Source organism: Callorhinus ursinus, unplaced genomic scaffold, assembly GCF_003265705.2.
Source record: "Callorhinus ursinus isolate GAN/ISIS: 27379988/994484 unplaced genomic scaffold, GSC_fseal_2.0 scaffold60, whole genome shotgun sequence".
NCBI lineage: Eukaryota > Metazoa > Chordata > Mammalia > Carnivora > Otariidae > Callorhinus > Callorhinus ursinus.
This window is the reverse complement of record NW_027397122.1, coordinates 1,594,335-1,610,114: the sequence shown is the minus strand read 5'-3', so window position 1 is coordinate 1,610,114 and position 15,780 is coordinate 1,594,335. Positions and strand designations below refer to the sequence as shown.

At 37.7% G+C, this 15,780-nt stretch overlaps 1 pseudogene; it reads left to right on the top strand.

Annotated features, from left to right (window-relative positions):
- The first annotated feature begins 7,571 nt into the window (after window positions 1-7,571).
- LOC112809734 (tyrosine--tRNA ligase, mitochondrial pseudogene) lies at window positions 7,572-15,538 on the top strand (annotated as a pseudogene).
- The last annotated feature ends 242 nt before the right edge of the window (window positions 15,539-15,780 follow it).

The window sequence follows — 15,780 nt, the reverse complement described above, 5'->3', positions numbered from 1 at the left end:
GTGCAAGACTGTTAAATCAGAGCTCTGTACTTCTGAAACAAATAATGTAACATATGTTAAGAAAAAAGAAAAAGAAGAAGATAGCAGGAGGGGAAGAATGAAGGGGAGTAAGTCAGAGGGGGAGATGAACCACAAGAGATGATGGACTCTGAAAAACAAACTGAGGGTTCTAGAGGGGAGGAGGGTAGGGAAATGTGTTAGCCTGGTGATGGGTATTAAAGAGGGCACATTCTGCATGGAGCACTGGGTGTTATGCACAAACAATGAATCATGGAACACTACATCAAAAACTAATGATGTAATATATGGTGATTAACATAACAATAAAAAATTAAAAAAAATATATGCCACATTTTCAATATATTTTTGTGAAGCTTTTCCTCATTTGTAAATATTAAAAATTATCCTAAGAGGTTGGACGATAGATTATGAGACCTTGGGCTGTCAGTGGAAATTTCATTTAGTGGCTGTCTTTTGTTCAGTTTAGCTTTTATATATGAACAATTATATATATATTCCAAGAATAAAGCATAATCTCTTTTTTCCATAGACTAGACAATGTTTGTAAAAAATGAAAAAAAAAAGAAATTTTTGTGACAAGTTGCTTTCTCAGAGTCCATTTTTACAAATTCCTGTAAGCAGGTTTTGCCCAAAATGACATTCCAAGAACTAAATAAATATTCCTTAAAAAAAAAGTCTCTTTTCAAATGTTTGTGAAATGCTGCTGATTAACTCCAAGCAGTTCTCCTGTTAAGGCCTCTGTTTAACTTTGTTTAGCATTTCCTGCTTAAAACTATGTGAGCAGAGTGCTTTCCTGCAAAGCACCACTATTTAGATGCTTTATTTATTTGTTTATTTATTTATTTGAAATAGACTTACTGAGTGTTGTTATGTATACATAGTCTACCAGTGCTCTGGAAGATCCAGAGCAAACTGAAAATGAGCTTCATTCTCAACCACACAGAACTTTCATTTTTTTTCTTTCTCTCTTTCTTTATCACCAAATACAGACTTTTATTTATGTTAGTGTGATATTTCACACAAGAATTAATAATAAAAGCAATAATAAACATAAAAATAGGAAATGGAACACTTCCCAAGTATTTGACCTTAGAAAGTAGTTCAAAAGATTTAATTTATTAAGATTTTAATTATCTTAAGTTTAAAATTAATCTCAGGATTTTCATCAACGAAGATGTCTTTCCTTAAGTACATATATTAAAAAACCATTTTGTTTAGCAGCTGATCATGAGGTTCAGTTTTATAATGCTAATGTTACTTTTCCAAAGGCTGTATACATTTCCTCCAGCTTCTGTGAAATTAAGTATTGGCTAAGAGTTGAAGAGATTCTTTTCCTTGGCTTCCGGAAATCAGATTTTCCTCTTCTGCATTGCAAGAGAAAAAATATTGAAATATTCAAAGATTCTCCATGCTTCAAAGCTTTGAAGAGGTGAGATATTCCAAGCTGGTAGCTGTGAATTACCATATCAAAAATATTCAAAAACAAATTGTAGAGTGACTTTCTTCTTTCTGCCTAAAGATAAAGAAGGAATTTTAAAGTAAAACTTAAATATTGTGATTTTTATCCATTATTATTGATATTTCCCATTATGACCCATTAGCCAGAGTTTCAAGAAAATAAATGAAAGAAAAAGAAATGAGTGGAAGGATAGGTATGAATTTCATAGTTAGAACTCCTTTATGCAACAATGTACCTTTTTTTCCCTATAACTAGATTGGTTGTCATAAGCCTCTATACATTCTGAGTATCAAAATTGTGCTTGGTCTTCTCTCTTCAGTCAAATTTTAAGATTGCCCTGCTCTTCTAATCATCTGAGGGTCTCCCCCCCACCTTTCATCTCTCTGGTGTTTAGCCACATTTCACCTCACTACTTGTATGGAAGTCTCATCCCTTCTATTTGAGAGGTTTAAATCCTCTGCTACCTTACTTCTCCATATAGAAGTCATCCTAGATGGTCCTTACATGTATCACCAGTATCTACTGAGAGATACTCAAGGCATTAGAATAATCCATAATACCCCTCCTGATTCAATATCCCCTTGTCCAGGCCAACAGACCATACAAACAGATCTGCTTTGGCTAATCCCTGGGCTGAAAGCCAAGGGAGGGAATCTTCCAGTACCTTCCTGTATTAACTCATGACCACAAGAAAGTGAGCTGCCTCATAGGCTGAGACCTCTATGTCACCATTCATAAGATATGTTTGTAATGCGGTGAACAGGAGGGACGTCTCCTCTTGAGTTTCCATCTCCTGGGCCAACTCAGTAAGTAAGACGTTCTCATCCAATTCCAAACTCAAAGACAGAGTGAGTTCTGCCATGTCTTTCCCTGGGCATGACAAATGCCCAGAGATCTCCCTCTGTATGTACATCCAGCTTCTTCTCCATGCTCTCCTTGCTCTCTTCCCTAGCAGATAAACTCATTTAGTTTAGAAATTTTGAAAGACAGTAATTACCTTTTATCATATGATATCACAGCTAGTTCTTAAGTTATTTTATTTCCCTGATATGCCCATAGATTTAAGCTTCAAACATTACCATACATGTTAATGTATGTATGTTGCCTTTGTTTTCTGGGCACATTCTTTGATTTCCTATTGCGAGGTAAATGGTGACCCAGTGTTCCATGACCCAAGCTGGGGCACCACGAGGTGAAACAGTGCAGGTAGAAGGAAAAAAAAAGTGTTTACTGTCACGAATTACCCACGAAATACAGCTTGGTCATATCCTTCAGTAGAATTTGATATTAAGGAATTTTGTACTTTATTCTTTTTTTTTAAAGATTTTATTTATTTATTTGAGAGAAAGAATGAGAGAGAGAGAGAGCACATGAGAGGGGGGAGGGTCAGAGGGAGAAGCAGACTCCCTGATGAGCAGGGAGCCCAATGCGGGACTCGATCCTGGGACTCGATCCTGGGACTCCAGGATCATGACCTGAGCTGAAGACAGTCGCTTAACCAACTGAGCCACCCAGGCGCCCTGTATTTTATTCTTGATTCTTTTATTTTCTAATGGTGTTTGGTGATTTATTTGCTATCAGCTTTAGATTTATTATGCATAAAATAGTAAAATTGTTCCCATGTACTGTTTCCTCTTCATCATGTCATTTAATCCTGTCAAAAGCATGTGATGGCTGCAATTGCCCTCATTTTGTAGGATTTACAAAATAATTCATATAAAGTGCTTTTGTTGGCGCATAATAGAAGGCATAGATGTTAATTATTCAAAAAATAGTGAAAAATAAAACTTGACAGGAGGTCCTCTTAAAGCACATTTATTTGTACAATGTTTATTTGCCTTCATATATTCTAAGGGGATATCTATTAAATTTATTTCCTGGATCTAACTCTTAAATGAGCTATAACTTGGTTTTTCTTTTTTATTCTTTGTTCCTTCTTTTAGGTGGTTGTGATTAAGGATTCATTGGTACAAAATCACATAATGTACAGAATAGAAGGAAAATTCCATTAGGATTATTCATTATTGGACTTCTGCAATTTATTTTGGGAAATTTACTTTTCCTAAGACTTCCTGGTGTGGAACAAACTTATTTCTATATTTTCAAAATATCTCCTCAAGCCTGAAACCATAGACATTTCTTTGATAATCTATAATAGTATTCCTTTATCCAACAGTGTTGAGACTAATATAAATATTTAGGTTTGGCCCACATATGATATTCTAAATCCAGAAGCAGATTTTTCTAGAGACTGAAAGGTTAACAGTGCTATGGTCAAGTCATGGAAGAACTGAGTAAGATATTGGATACCTGTTAACTAGATGTATCCAAAATGTCATGAGTGCTGAAGGAGATGTAGTGTCTGTAATTACGCATTAGATCAATGCCATATGGCTTGTCAGAAAACTAGAATATTCAGTGCAAACCAAAGAGGTCTGAATGAAGTGACACCATCATTTGTGTTCAGAAGGAGCTTCCATGCTTCCTTTAAGGGTTCCTTCATGGTTACTGACAGCCAATATAGTGTGTAGAAGAGGATCAGGAAATCCAGGTTATTGGACGGGAGGAATCTGACATTTTTTGACTATTTACTTTGTAACTAGCTCTAGTGCGGCAGGTTTGTGTGTGTTACCCCCACTTTTTGCTTTTGTTTCCTTTTCTTAGAGGGGAGGAGGGGCAGAGGGAGAGGGAGAGAGAATCTCAAGCAGGTCCATGCTCAGCACGAGCCCAGACGGGGCTCAATCCCATTACCTTGAGATCACGACCAGAGCCAAAATCAAGTGTATGACGCCTAACTGACTGAACCACCCAGGCGCCCCCCACTTTTTGCATTTTGTGAATGAATGATCTTGAGGAAACTAAAGGATCTAAGAGAAAATGAAAGCTTTTGATATTCCAAGTCTTTTTATTGTTGTTGTTGTTTAAATCTCTCTGTTTTCTTCATCTTAAAGACAATGCGCTTGCAAACTTCATTGAGCAGCTGTGTTTTGCCAAGCACCACCATCTACAGCTGGAAAAAAAAAATAATTTATTATTATCCTGGCATGACAATGTTGAAAGGTTTGCATGGGGCTCAATCCCATAACCCTGAGATCATGACCAGAGCCAAAATCAAAAGAGTATGATGCCTAACTGACTGAGCCACCCAGGTGCCCCCCACTTTTTGCATTTTGTGAATGAATGGTCTTGAGGAAACTAAAGGATCTAAGAGAAAATGAAAGCTTTTGATATTCCAAGTCTTTTTATTGTTGTTGTTTTTGTTTTTTAAATCTCTCTGTTTGCTTCCTCTTAGAGGCAATGCACTTGCAAACTTCATTGAGCAGCTGTGTTTTGCCAACCACCACCATCTATAGCTGGAAAAAAAATAATTTATTATCTTGGCATAACAATGTTGAAAGGTTTGCATGGAAATAAAGTTAATTTGGCTGAGCCCCTTGTGCAGGTGCCTTGTAATGATTTCATTAGAGTCCATACAAAAACTCCAGCAAGTAATAGTTCCAGTATGAATTCCCAGTGCACTGTGTCTTTAAAACTGACAGTGCTAAATGAAAAATATCAGCCTAACATCTCAGTTTCAAAGTCTGGCTGAACTGGTTATATAGTTTTACTTCTTTTCTCTTCTGATCTCACACACTAGCATAGACTTAATGTTACTGGCATCAACACAAACTATCATAAAAGATAGGTGAGTATATAACATATTATTTGTTTCAGAGGTACCTGTTATAAGCAAACAATGTATCATAGATCACTACATCAAAAACTAATGCTGTAATGTATGGTGATTAACATAACATAATAAAATAAAATTTAAAAAAAAAGATAGGTGGGCAGCTGGTGATGTTTCTACATGTTTTGGTGTATACATGATATGCCTATACAAAAATTATATTTTATTTTTCAGATATAAGATGTGGGCTTCTTTTTGGAATCTGATTTACTGTGAGATAATATCATTTGCTTTTCAGTTGCATAAGGATAACATCAAATAATAACAACACCATTATTTATTTATAATTTTTTTTAGTTTGGGACAGGAACAAGCAGGTAAGGAGCATCTAATGTATGTCTGAAGTCAGTTTCTACTGAAGAAAATTAGACTCAGGGAAGGATATGGTTGAGTGTTGGATGACTGATATTTTTTTGACAGCTCTAGCTGTGAAAGGTCTGATTACATAAACAAGACTGCCTTGCATCAGGTAGGAGAAGATGTTAGAAGAAGGTTAGCATTATGTCGAACTATACCTCATTTCACTATTGTCACTCTGCAGTTGGAAGAAAAAAAAAGTGAAAAAAAATACAAGAAATGATTGGGCAGGAAGTTTTTGGAAGATTCATCATTGGGTACCATGGTCTAGCCATAAGCCTGAGGTTTTCAAAATAGTAGATTGATTCTTTCAAGATAATAGAAAAGTCAATAAATGGAGTAAAAACTACTAGAATCTTAGAAAGATGACCAAGCCAATGAGCTTATGGATGAAAACAATAAATAATACATTTACTAGAGTTTCTTTTCAAGTCAAAACTTTGGTGACAGGTAAAAGACAGCTATCTTAAATCTGAGATGTTTGCATGTTTATTCTCTTATAATCTGAAAATCTTCGCCCACCCATAAAGTCAGGACGTGACATAGAGACAGCTTGGGGGCTTGGCACTTAGATAAGAGCCCAAACAACCTTGTTTGTCAAGAAAGAAAAATCAACAAACAATTGGATAGGCAAGATAAATATAACTTAAAAATACGGTTTTATCGTTATAAGACTGAAGGGAATGTTTGATGATTTCAGAAACATTGTTTTTAATTTTATATAGGAAAAATAATTTATACAATAGGGTAATTCATTGATAAATTGATTGGGTTAGGATGGAATTGTGGCTTGGTTAGGATTAAATGGTGGCTTTTAGAGTTTTCTCCTAAGACACTAGTAGTAACTAAAACCATGCGTTATGTTCAAACATCAAATTGCAAAATAAGCTAATTAAAATGTTCTTGCCATCAAATGTGAAAAAATATATATGACCTCTAAACGGAATGTGTTACATCATAGATGCAAATCTAGATACATGAAATATATCAAAAAATATAAGTGAACTTTAATTACATAGTATGTGTTCATGGAGGTAGTTGTGATATCATAATTAATTGTATTTTATAATCTCTCTCTAGTGAAAGAACCAATGCATTAATGTATTTTTTTTAAAGATTTTATTTTTATTTAGTTGACAGAGAGAGCATGACAAAGCACAAGTAGAGGGAGCGGCAAAAGGAGAGGGAGAAGCAGGCTCCCCACTGAGCAGGGAGCCTGATATGGGGCTTGATCCCAGGACTTTGGGATCATGACCTGAGCCAAGGACAGATGTTTAACCGACTAAGCCACCCAGGCGCCCCTTAATGTATTTTTATATCACTGGATTTTCCGGTTTATAGATGATTTTTCTAGAATACATATGAATGTTTTTTGAGCTGTGAATATTTTTTTACATCGAATAGTTAACCTGTCACATAATGATCAATCAAAGTAATTTGAAATTAATGCATATTACCATAATAAATGCTTACATTAGGATTAAGAACAGGTAATGTTCCCCAATTACTCTTAATTTATCTTGTAATGCAACTTTTCTAAAATGGGGGCATGTGATTTTTATTAAATTTACTTTTATCTTTGTTTACCGAGGGTGACTAAAACATAGAATAGCATGTCAACACTATTAAGTCAACTAGCTGGTGTTCTCATCCATCATTTTCATTTCTGAGTTATAATGAGCACATTTTGGAAAATGAAGAGAACAAAGCACACATAATTCAATATAACCCCTGGGGCAGGGGCTTAAGATTTTAAGGAATGCCCAAGTTGTCCCAGAAATGAGGTTTAGCAAAGAAGCTTTAAAATGTGGTCTCGGAGAACATTTATAGCACACTGTATTGGTTCATCAAGCAGGGTGCAGCAGAGATCACCGCCATGTCTGATTTTCTCATTTTTTATTAATATCTTGGCTGAAAAGTTAGAAACATATTAATAAAACATGTCGGGGCTTTACAAATTGATAAGAGACATGATATCACCCAGTCGTGGATTATGGAGAATTGATGTGCTCACCGTGGACCCGAGTGGCAAACGAAAGTGGGCGAAGTCTCAACTTTTTCTCTGAAAATGCTGCCTACCGCTTGCAGCAACACAACTTTAAAAAGGTTCGTGACTCTCAACTTTCATAAGCCTGATGAATCTGAGAATCTAAAGCCCTGTCAATTTGATCTTTGCTCCTGTATTTTCCCACAGGAACATTTGATTTTCTCTGCTGCTGTTTATTCTTTTGATATTTTTGACCTGAGCAGGTTAATCAAAGGTTGTCCTGAAGTGAACACTTCCCTTGAGGGGCAAGTCGTAATCCATTAGTGTGGCGGCTGAGCCCAGAAGTCACTCCTTAGAGCAAAAGGCCTCACTGATATTTGTCTGCTACATTTTTGCAGTAAACTGAATTTAACTTTTATCTGTACACACAAAATGGTAGGTTCCACAAAGCTTCTTCAACATTCCCCAAACATGTTTACATGTTTAATCCTTGTTTCTGAAAATCCATTTTCCCATCTCCCCACCAGTTGAAGTAATTCCTTATAAGGTTCTCATTTTATTCCTCTATTTAGTAGAAGCCCACTAAGAAAATTTTTAAAATTCTGACTCTGCATTAGAATATTAGATCATATTATAATAGCAAATAGCCCCCCCCCCATTGCTTTTCAGTTATAGCAGGGACTTTGGAATTTTAAAATAAACAAAAGAATTTCAAAGATATCATATACTGTGACTACTTAATAAATGCCAGTATCGTGAATGGTTGCTAGAAAAAATAAATCACTCAAATTCAGGCACAAAATCTCTGATACTCAATTTTTGGGGGGAGAAAAATTTCCATTTACCTAAATGTACTACCTAAAATTAATCATTTCAAAATGTGTAAATACTGACACAGTTCAAATTCTCTTTTTTTTAACCCATTCTAGGGTCACTAAGTTTGTAGTTGTAATGGAGAAATATTCCATTTTTACTGAACTTGATTTTTAATATCACAGTATGTCTTATCAGTGCAAATAATTTCTGAGTGACAATGGCATGGCAGTGTGCATTTTGCTTTTTTTGTTCTTGTTTTTTGTTTTTGTTTTTACTTTGGCATTTACAAGCTCTATGACCTTGACCAAGACAAATATTTCTTACTTTCTTAATTATGCAGTATGTTTAAATTTATAATAGCAGAATATTTGAGTTAGGAATGACTGTACAGACATCTTAACATTCTACCAGATAATCCCTTTCAAAATTCTCTTTCAGACCAAGATGGTGGCGCCCATGTCACTGCTTTTTCCGGGCAGGTGGTTTGGCACCCCAGGTCCATCAGAAGTCTTGCCCTTGCGGCTGCGTGACGCCACTCAGGCGCTCACTGTTGCTGGTGGCGCAGAAAACTCGAGAGTTCAAGGAGTTCTTCCCTGAGAAGGGAATAAAGATAGAGCACTTCCAAGGTGGCAGGGAAGGCAACTCCTCAGACCATCTACAGCGGCTTCAACACCATGGCCATCTCACTCCAGGTGGGGCATCTGCCGGTGCTGCTCGGCCTGTTGCACTTGCAGCGAGCCTGCCACAGAGTGATCGCACTGGTGGGAGGCGCCACGGTGCTCCTGACCCCTGAGCTGCAAACCAAGGAGCTCGAGATGTGAGCCGCACGCCAGGTGTCATCAGGGTCTGAAAACGCCGGTGGCAGCTAATGACCAGCTGCTCTTCACAGCTGGGCAGAGCTGGGGCTGCCTCCTGGTGCTGGGCAACACGGCCTGGAACCAGAAGCGGCAGCTGGTGGACTTCTGGTGGCAGTGGGTAGCCACCTTCCCACGGGCATGCTGCTGAGCGGGCTCTGCCTCCGGCCTGGCTCAAGAGCCCCGAGGGCGTGGTTTGGCTTATTACTTACACCTGGGGCTCCGGGCCCTTCACTTCTCCTACCTGATCTGGATGTCCCGCAGGGTGGATCTGATGAGCTGGGCGACGTCGTATCCGGATAGGAGTTCATCTGCAAGTTGACTGGAAAGACGTCCTTGGAATCGATGTTCCACGAATTGCAACTGGAGCGAACCTGGTGAAAGTATGCGGGCAGTGCTGTTTGGCCAAGTAGACCTCAGACATTTCCATTTGAATTCTGTCAGTTCTTTGCCGGGCCGTGAGACGATTCGGTAGAAGGGTACCCGAAGCTCTTCACTTTTCTGCCCCTTCCAGGGATTGACCACATAATGCAGCTGCAGGTCAAAGAGTGAGAAAAGCGGGGTTCTCAGAAACGACTTGTGCTGCGAAAGTAACAGAACTTGTTCACAGACAAGGACTGGATTCTGCTAAAAGGTGTACAGAAGCCCGTTGCCTTAGTAGCATAGATGCACGGGAGGTCATGTGTGATCAAGAGTTAAAATGGCTGTTTAAAGATTTATTTGCATTATTAGTTCTTGACCCTGGAACAAGCATCCTGGGTAGAGGCTGCAAAGCAAATGCCATTCTAGGGTATTGGATGACAACACAGGCGGAATCAGTATAAGTCACAGACAAGTAACAAATCCTGAGAGCGTTTTATTTATTGGACAACATATTCTTTTTGTATATATATATATATGTGTATATATATATATATATAATTTATTTATTTGACAGAGAGAGAGAGAGCGAGAGCAGGAACACAAGCAGGGGGAGCAGGAGAGGGAGAAGACTCCCCCCGAGCTGGAAGCCCGACCTGGGGCTCAATCCCAGGACCCTGGGATCATGACCTGAGCAGAAGGCAGATACTTAATACACTGAGCCACCCAGGCACCCCTGGACAACATTCTTAAGAATGACTTTCATTAATTAAAGTAGGAAGAAGGAATTGCTACACCATAAAATGGTTTCAGCTGTGATGAAAGATCCTGGTTGTTCAAACAAACTTATCCATCATTCATTCTTAAGATATAGGGAAGTTTGGCCCCAGAACTTAACACTGTTGCTTGCCCACATAGAGCAACAGGGAATGGAGCATACTCTAGGCCTCCAGTGTGAGTAATTTCATTATTTATGTAGATTGTTTAATAAGGGTGTTTGTGTCATGTGGGGATATTTTATTTTCTGATCTGCAAACATTAAGGACTACCATAGGAAAACATGATTTCCTGGGTTAGTCTCTTTTTAAAAATAGTACTTCATGAAAAAACTATATGCTGCCTTTCGCATCCTACCTTTTTTGCTTTCATTTTTGGAGATGAGGAAGAATAATGAAAAAGAAATAGTGTAAGGAATTATGGATACTTTTATATCAGTTACTGCGTGTAGCTCACTGATCTCACTTGTGTTGTACTGTTCTAAAACCAGCAGCACCTTTGTGTCCACATTATATTGGAAATATGAAATCCGGGGGCACCGGGGTGGCTCAGTCGGATAAGCGGCAGCCTTTGGCTAGGGGCATGATCCCAGGGTCCTGGGATTGAGGCTCATGTTGGGCTCCCTGCTCAGCGAGGAACCTGCTCTGCCCCTCTCCCCACTTGTGCTCTCTCTGAAATAAATAAATAAGATCTTAAAAAAAAAATAGAAAAAAATTCTCTTTCATTTCTTCTCCAACAAATTCTTAACCTCATAGTATTAAAAATATGTAATGTGTGCAACATAGAGCCTTATTCGATACGTTGCTTGGAAAATTGAATAGAAACTAAAGAAGCCATGAAGTCATTACCTTATGTTTCATTTAAAACCAAAATAAATTGGATATAAATAACTGGATTGGATTTATAAATAAAGAAAACAGAAACCCTAAGTTATTAAATTTTTTATCTAAGATGTATATAGTCTACCTAATGTAATAAAAGGAGAGAACATTAAGACTGTGATTTATAGATTTTAATAAACAAAAAATTAAAATTTTATTTTTCAAAAGTATAAACAAATTTAAAAGGCAAATATCTAATTTTGTGGATATTGAAAAACTAATATGAAAATTGATATGAATAAAAATAATCATAAAAAAGAAATTTAGAGGAATTACACACCACTTACTGATACTTATTTGAAGTTGAAAGTAGTTAAGACAGTGAGGTATTGGTACAGAATAGAGAAATAGAAAAATGGAATAAAATATAAATTTTAGGAATAATCTTTCACATGCACTTTGGTTTCGTTGCCAGGTGGACTGGGGAGACCTGTGGGCCTAGTAGGCCTCTACCCAGCTCATGCCCAGACATCGCTGGAGGCTCTTAGTCTCATCTCTAGAAAAGAATTCGAGGATGGGGTGCCTGGGTGGCTCAGTTGGTTAAGCGACTGCCTTCGGCTCAGGTCATGATCCTGGAGTCCCGGGATCGAGTCCCGCATCGGGCTTCCTGCTCAGCGGGGAGTCTGCTTCTCCCTCTGACCCTCTTCCCTCTCGTGCTTTCTATCTCTCATTCTCTCTCTCTCTCAAATAAATAAAATCTTAAAAAAAAAAAAAAAGAATTCGAGGATGGACCAGACAGTGACTGAGTGGTGCAGGTAAAGAGTTTATCAAAGAAAGAGAGTACACTCTCGAGATGCAAGACTAGGCGAGCTCAAGGGACAGCTGAACCTGGAGTTTGGGTCTCTTACCTTTTATTGACAGTTGTTAACTGAGGGTGGAATATTTATTACTGGGGAGGGGATTTCTTTGGGAGCAGGCTTTCACACTTTTTCTTCCTTACTTGGTCAGGGTCTCTGGCTTTTTCTTGGGCAGTCTGGTTTGATCTGGCTTCTTATGGCTTCCTCTGTGAAATGCTGCCATGGGCAGTTTGCTAACTTTCCTAGTAACAGACCTTGACTTCTCCTCTGCTGGTCTCCAGGCATCCTGTTAAAGCCTAACTAACTGCCTACTCTAACACCTATGCCTAATCTATCAAATAACAACTACAAAAATATATAGAGTATCACTGCAATACAATGAGAAAGGGTGGTCTTCTTAGTGAATAAGCTGGACCAATTATATATGCATAGGAAAATTAAAGGTGAATATTGACCCTTACTTCTCACCGTACATGAAATCAATTTAAGGGGCACCAGGGTGGCTTAGTCGGTTAATTGTCTACCTTCAGCTCAGGTCATTGTCCCAGGGTCCTGGGATCAAGCCCCGCAGAGGGCTCCCTGCTCCGCGGGGAGTCTGTTTTTCCCTCTCCCTCTGCCCATTCCTCTGCTCATGCTCTCTCTCTCTCAAATATATAAATAAAATCTTTAAAAAAAGAAACCAATTTAAGATGGATCACAGAACTAAATGTGAAAGTTTCAAGGTACGAAGTTGAAGACATTTGTAATACATAAAATTCTCGAAGAACCCATATTCAGAAGGTATAGCAACCTTTCCACATGACAAAGAAAAAAGCTAACAGGAAAAGAAGAGATAGTCATGCATCTGAGAAACATGCAAACATGCTCAATGGCACTAGTCCCTCAAGGAAATGCAAAGACTATCTATCCATCTTAGAAGGCTAAAAATTTATAGTTACAAACCCAGTGTTGTGTGGATAAAGAGAAACTTCAATCACTGCTGGCAGGAGTTTAAATTGATACAACTACCTTGAAAAACTGTTGTATAGCATCTACTAATGTTGAATATGCACATATACTCTTTAGTCCAGAAATCCCACCCCTGGACATAAGCCCTAAGGAAATGCATACACACATTCACCACAAAACAGGTACAGAAATCAAAATAGCATCACTGTAACAGCCATAAACTGGAAACAATTCTAGTGCATTCAAGATCCTTCCAATACCCACTCAACCAAGATGTCTATTTTTACATATCTACTTTGCCCACACAGAGCAGGAGTTTACATGCTCCATCAAGCCCTTACAGCTTCACCCCAAAACTTCCCTTCACCCTTCCCTGGTCTTACTTCTTATTACATAAACCACAAAGACTTGTTCTTCCAATATCTCATAAAAATTTAGTGAAATACATTTTGAGCGGTACCACATCTATTTAAACTCCTCTTTCTTTAGATGTAAGGCTTTATTCTACATTGCAGTACTGAAAGAAAATCTCACAGAGGAACCTTCTCATACAGATTCTTTGTAATAGAAACAAACACACTTGCTTCGTGATTTCTCAAGGAGATACCTAGCTTATTGTTCCCCAAACCTTTGAAGAGACTGGAAGACCAGTCCACCAGTTCTTCTTTTTATAAATGGAGACAGTGTAAGAGGACATCATTTTTTTTTTTGTAAACTTAATTTACAGGAGAAAGCAGATAACTATTATTTATGCACTTTTAAGATTGAGTATATATTGTACATGGTTTTATGGAAATTATTTACTAATTCCTTGAGTTAATTTCATGCTCATAATTTACACATTTTTCTATTGAAATAGTTACCTATATGAGCTATATGTACAATACATATCTAAAAAACATTTGTATTATACTGCAGATGTCTTCCCAGTGAACCCCTTTGCTTTTGTTCAAGTGTGATTATCTCTGCTCACTCTTAGTTTTACCTTGTCTATGTCATCCTATTTTAGTTATGAAGCAGTTTAGTTTAAATGCTTATTCATTGAACTATATAGGCGATGGTGTTGAAATTCTTGGTGACATTAATATAATGAGCAGACAAATCAGAGTAAGCTGGTATGTTTCTTACTGTTTAATAAGAAACATAATGAAAGGGAGAAAGCAAAACTAGGAAAGAAAATAAAATCCTTTAGTTTGGATCCATCTTTTAATCTGGAAAAAATGTCTCAACTCATTTTGTGTTACCTAACTGCATTAATCAGTATTTGTTGTTTTTCCATAGCATTAGCCTCAGAGAACTACTTGCAGCATTAATGGATACAGGGACTGGTAACTGGGTAGTTTCATTCACCAGATACCATCTATGGTAGCGAATTGTAAGGAAGGTGAGCAGGGAAATTGGAAGAGGGCAAGGACGGCAATGCCTGTTGTCTCTGCCCTGTGCCATAGTCAAATCTAAGAGGCATGGAAAATCTGCAGAGTTTAGCGCTAGTGAGCATGACCAGATGTGATCCCTTCAGATGGCACCCGTGCCCGGCTGGCTAATTGCCTTGACCCAGGTCATGATGTGAATTAGAGCTAGAATTGCTTTAATTTCTAACCCCACCATCAATGGGCTTTTAAAACTTCTGTGTGTGTTTGTTTCCACAAGATCACTTTAAAAGTAGTTCAACTGTCCCTGGAGGAAAAAAAAAAAGAGAGAAATTCAAGTAACTATCACAGATCCTTTATTGTTCTTAAGCTGAAATTACTCTATTATCCCCTGCAAACAGCACAGAAGTTTTCAAGTGTTAGATTACATAAATTGCCTATTTTTGCAATCATTTTGTATTTCTTCATTGCTGCTTTATGTACAGGTATTTAATTGAATAAAGCAAGTATTAAATAATATTTAGATTGGAGTTCTGACTGTTAAAATAATAATGATGAAAAGACACTTCTTATCAGCATCTCAAAGATCATATAACTGAAATATTTGGTATCAGATTTCCACCCTTTGTGTAAAGAAAAATTAGTATTTATAAAAGATTATTACTTTAATATCCTCCAATTTGTACTCCTTACCCCTGGAAGGCAAAATCTCTGGAATAATACAATAGGGTATTAAAAATCTATGGTTTCAAAAAAATTAATTTCTCATGATTTTCAATAGCTAAGTTCTGTCAAGAACAATGACAACAAAATGCTCTAATTACTGCCCTCTCAGGCTGAGGTCACACAACACCTGGAAACACATCTGTAGTTCCAAAGCCATACTTTCAGCTTTTTCTTGGTTTCATGATTTACTTTGTTCTACACTTTTTTCTGAAACCTAACATCGCTGAATTTCATCTTGAATTCAAATTCTCCTACCTCCTAACTGATAAAATGAGACATTTTGAAATATGTCTATAAAACAGGTCAAGTGGACCACGTTAACCTTAACAAATAAAGCCGCCAGCTATTTTTATCAGCGAAATGGGTTTATTCAGGACTACCAGACAATTCCAATCTGGGACAAGCAAGCGACAGCAAAACCACCGGCAAGTCCACAGAACAAAGGAGAGAGTTAAGGGGGAGTTGTGAAAGGCAGTTGTAAACAAAAGGTCCAGTGGAGTAAACCAGAAGTTTGAGTTATAGCAGCTTTTCATTGGCTGAGCTGTGACTGTCTCTCATTGGCTGGTCTGTTAGCAGGGAGAAGAGAAAGCCTTTCTTCTTCCTGCTGGGATAGTAAGGTAGTATGGATTTACATTCATGGGTGGGTGTCTTCCTATTGACAAGTGGTAGAGTGTGGGACCTCGCCCTGCTGGCTTCC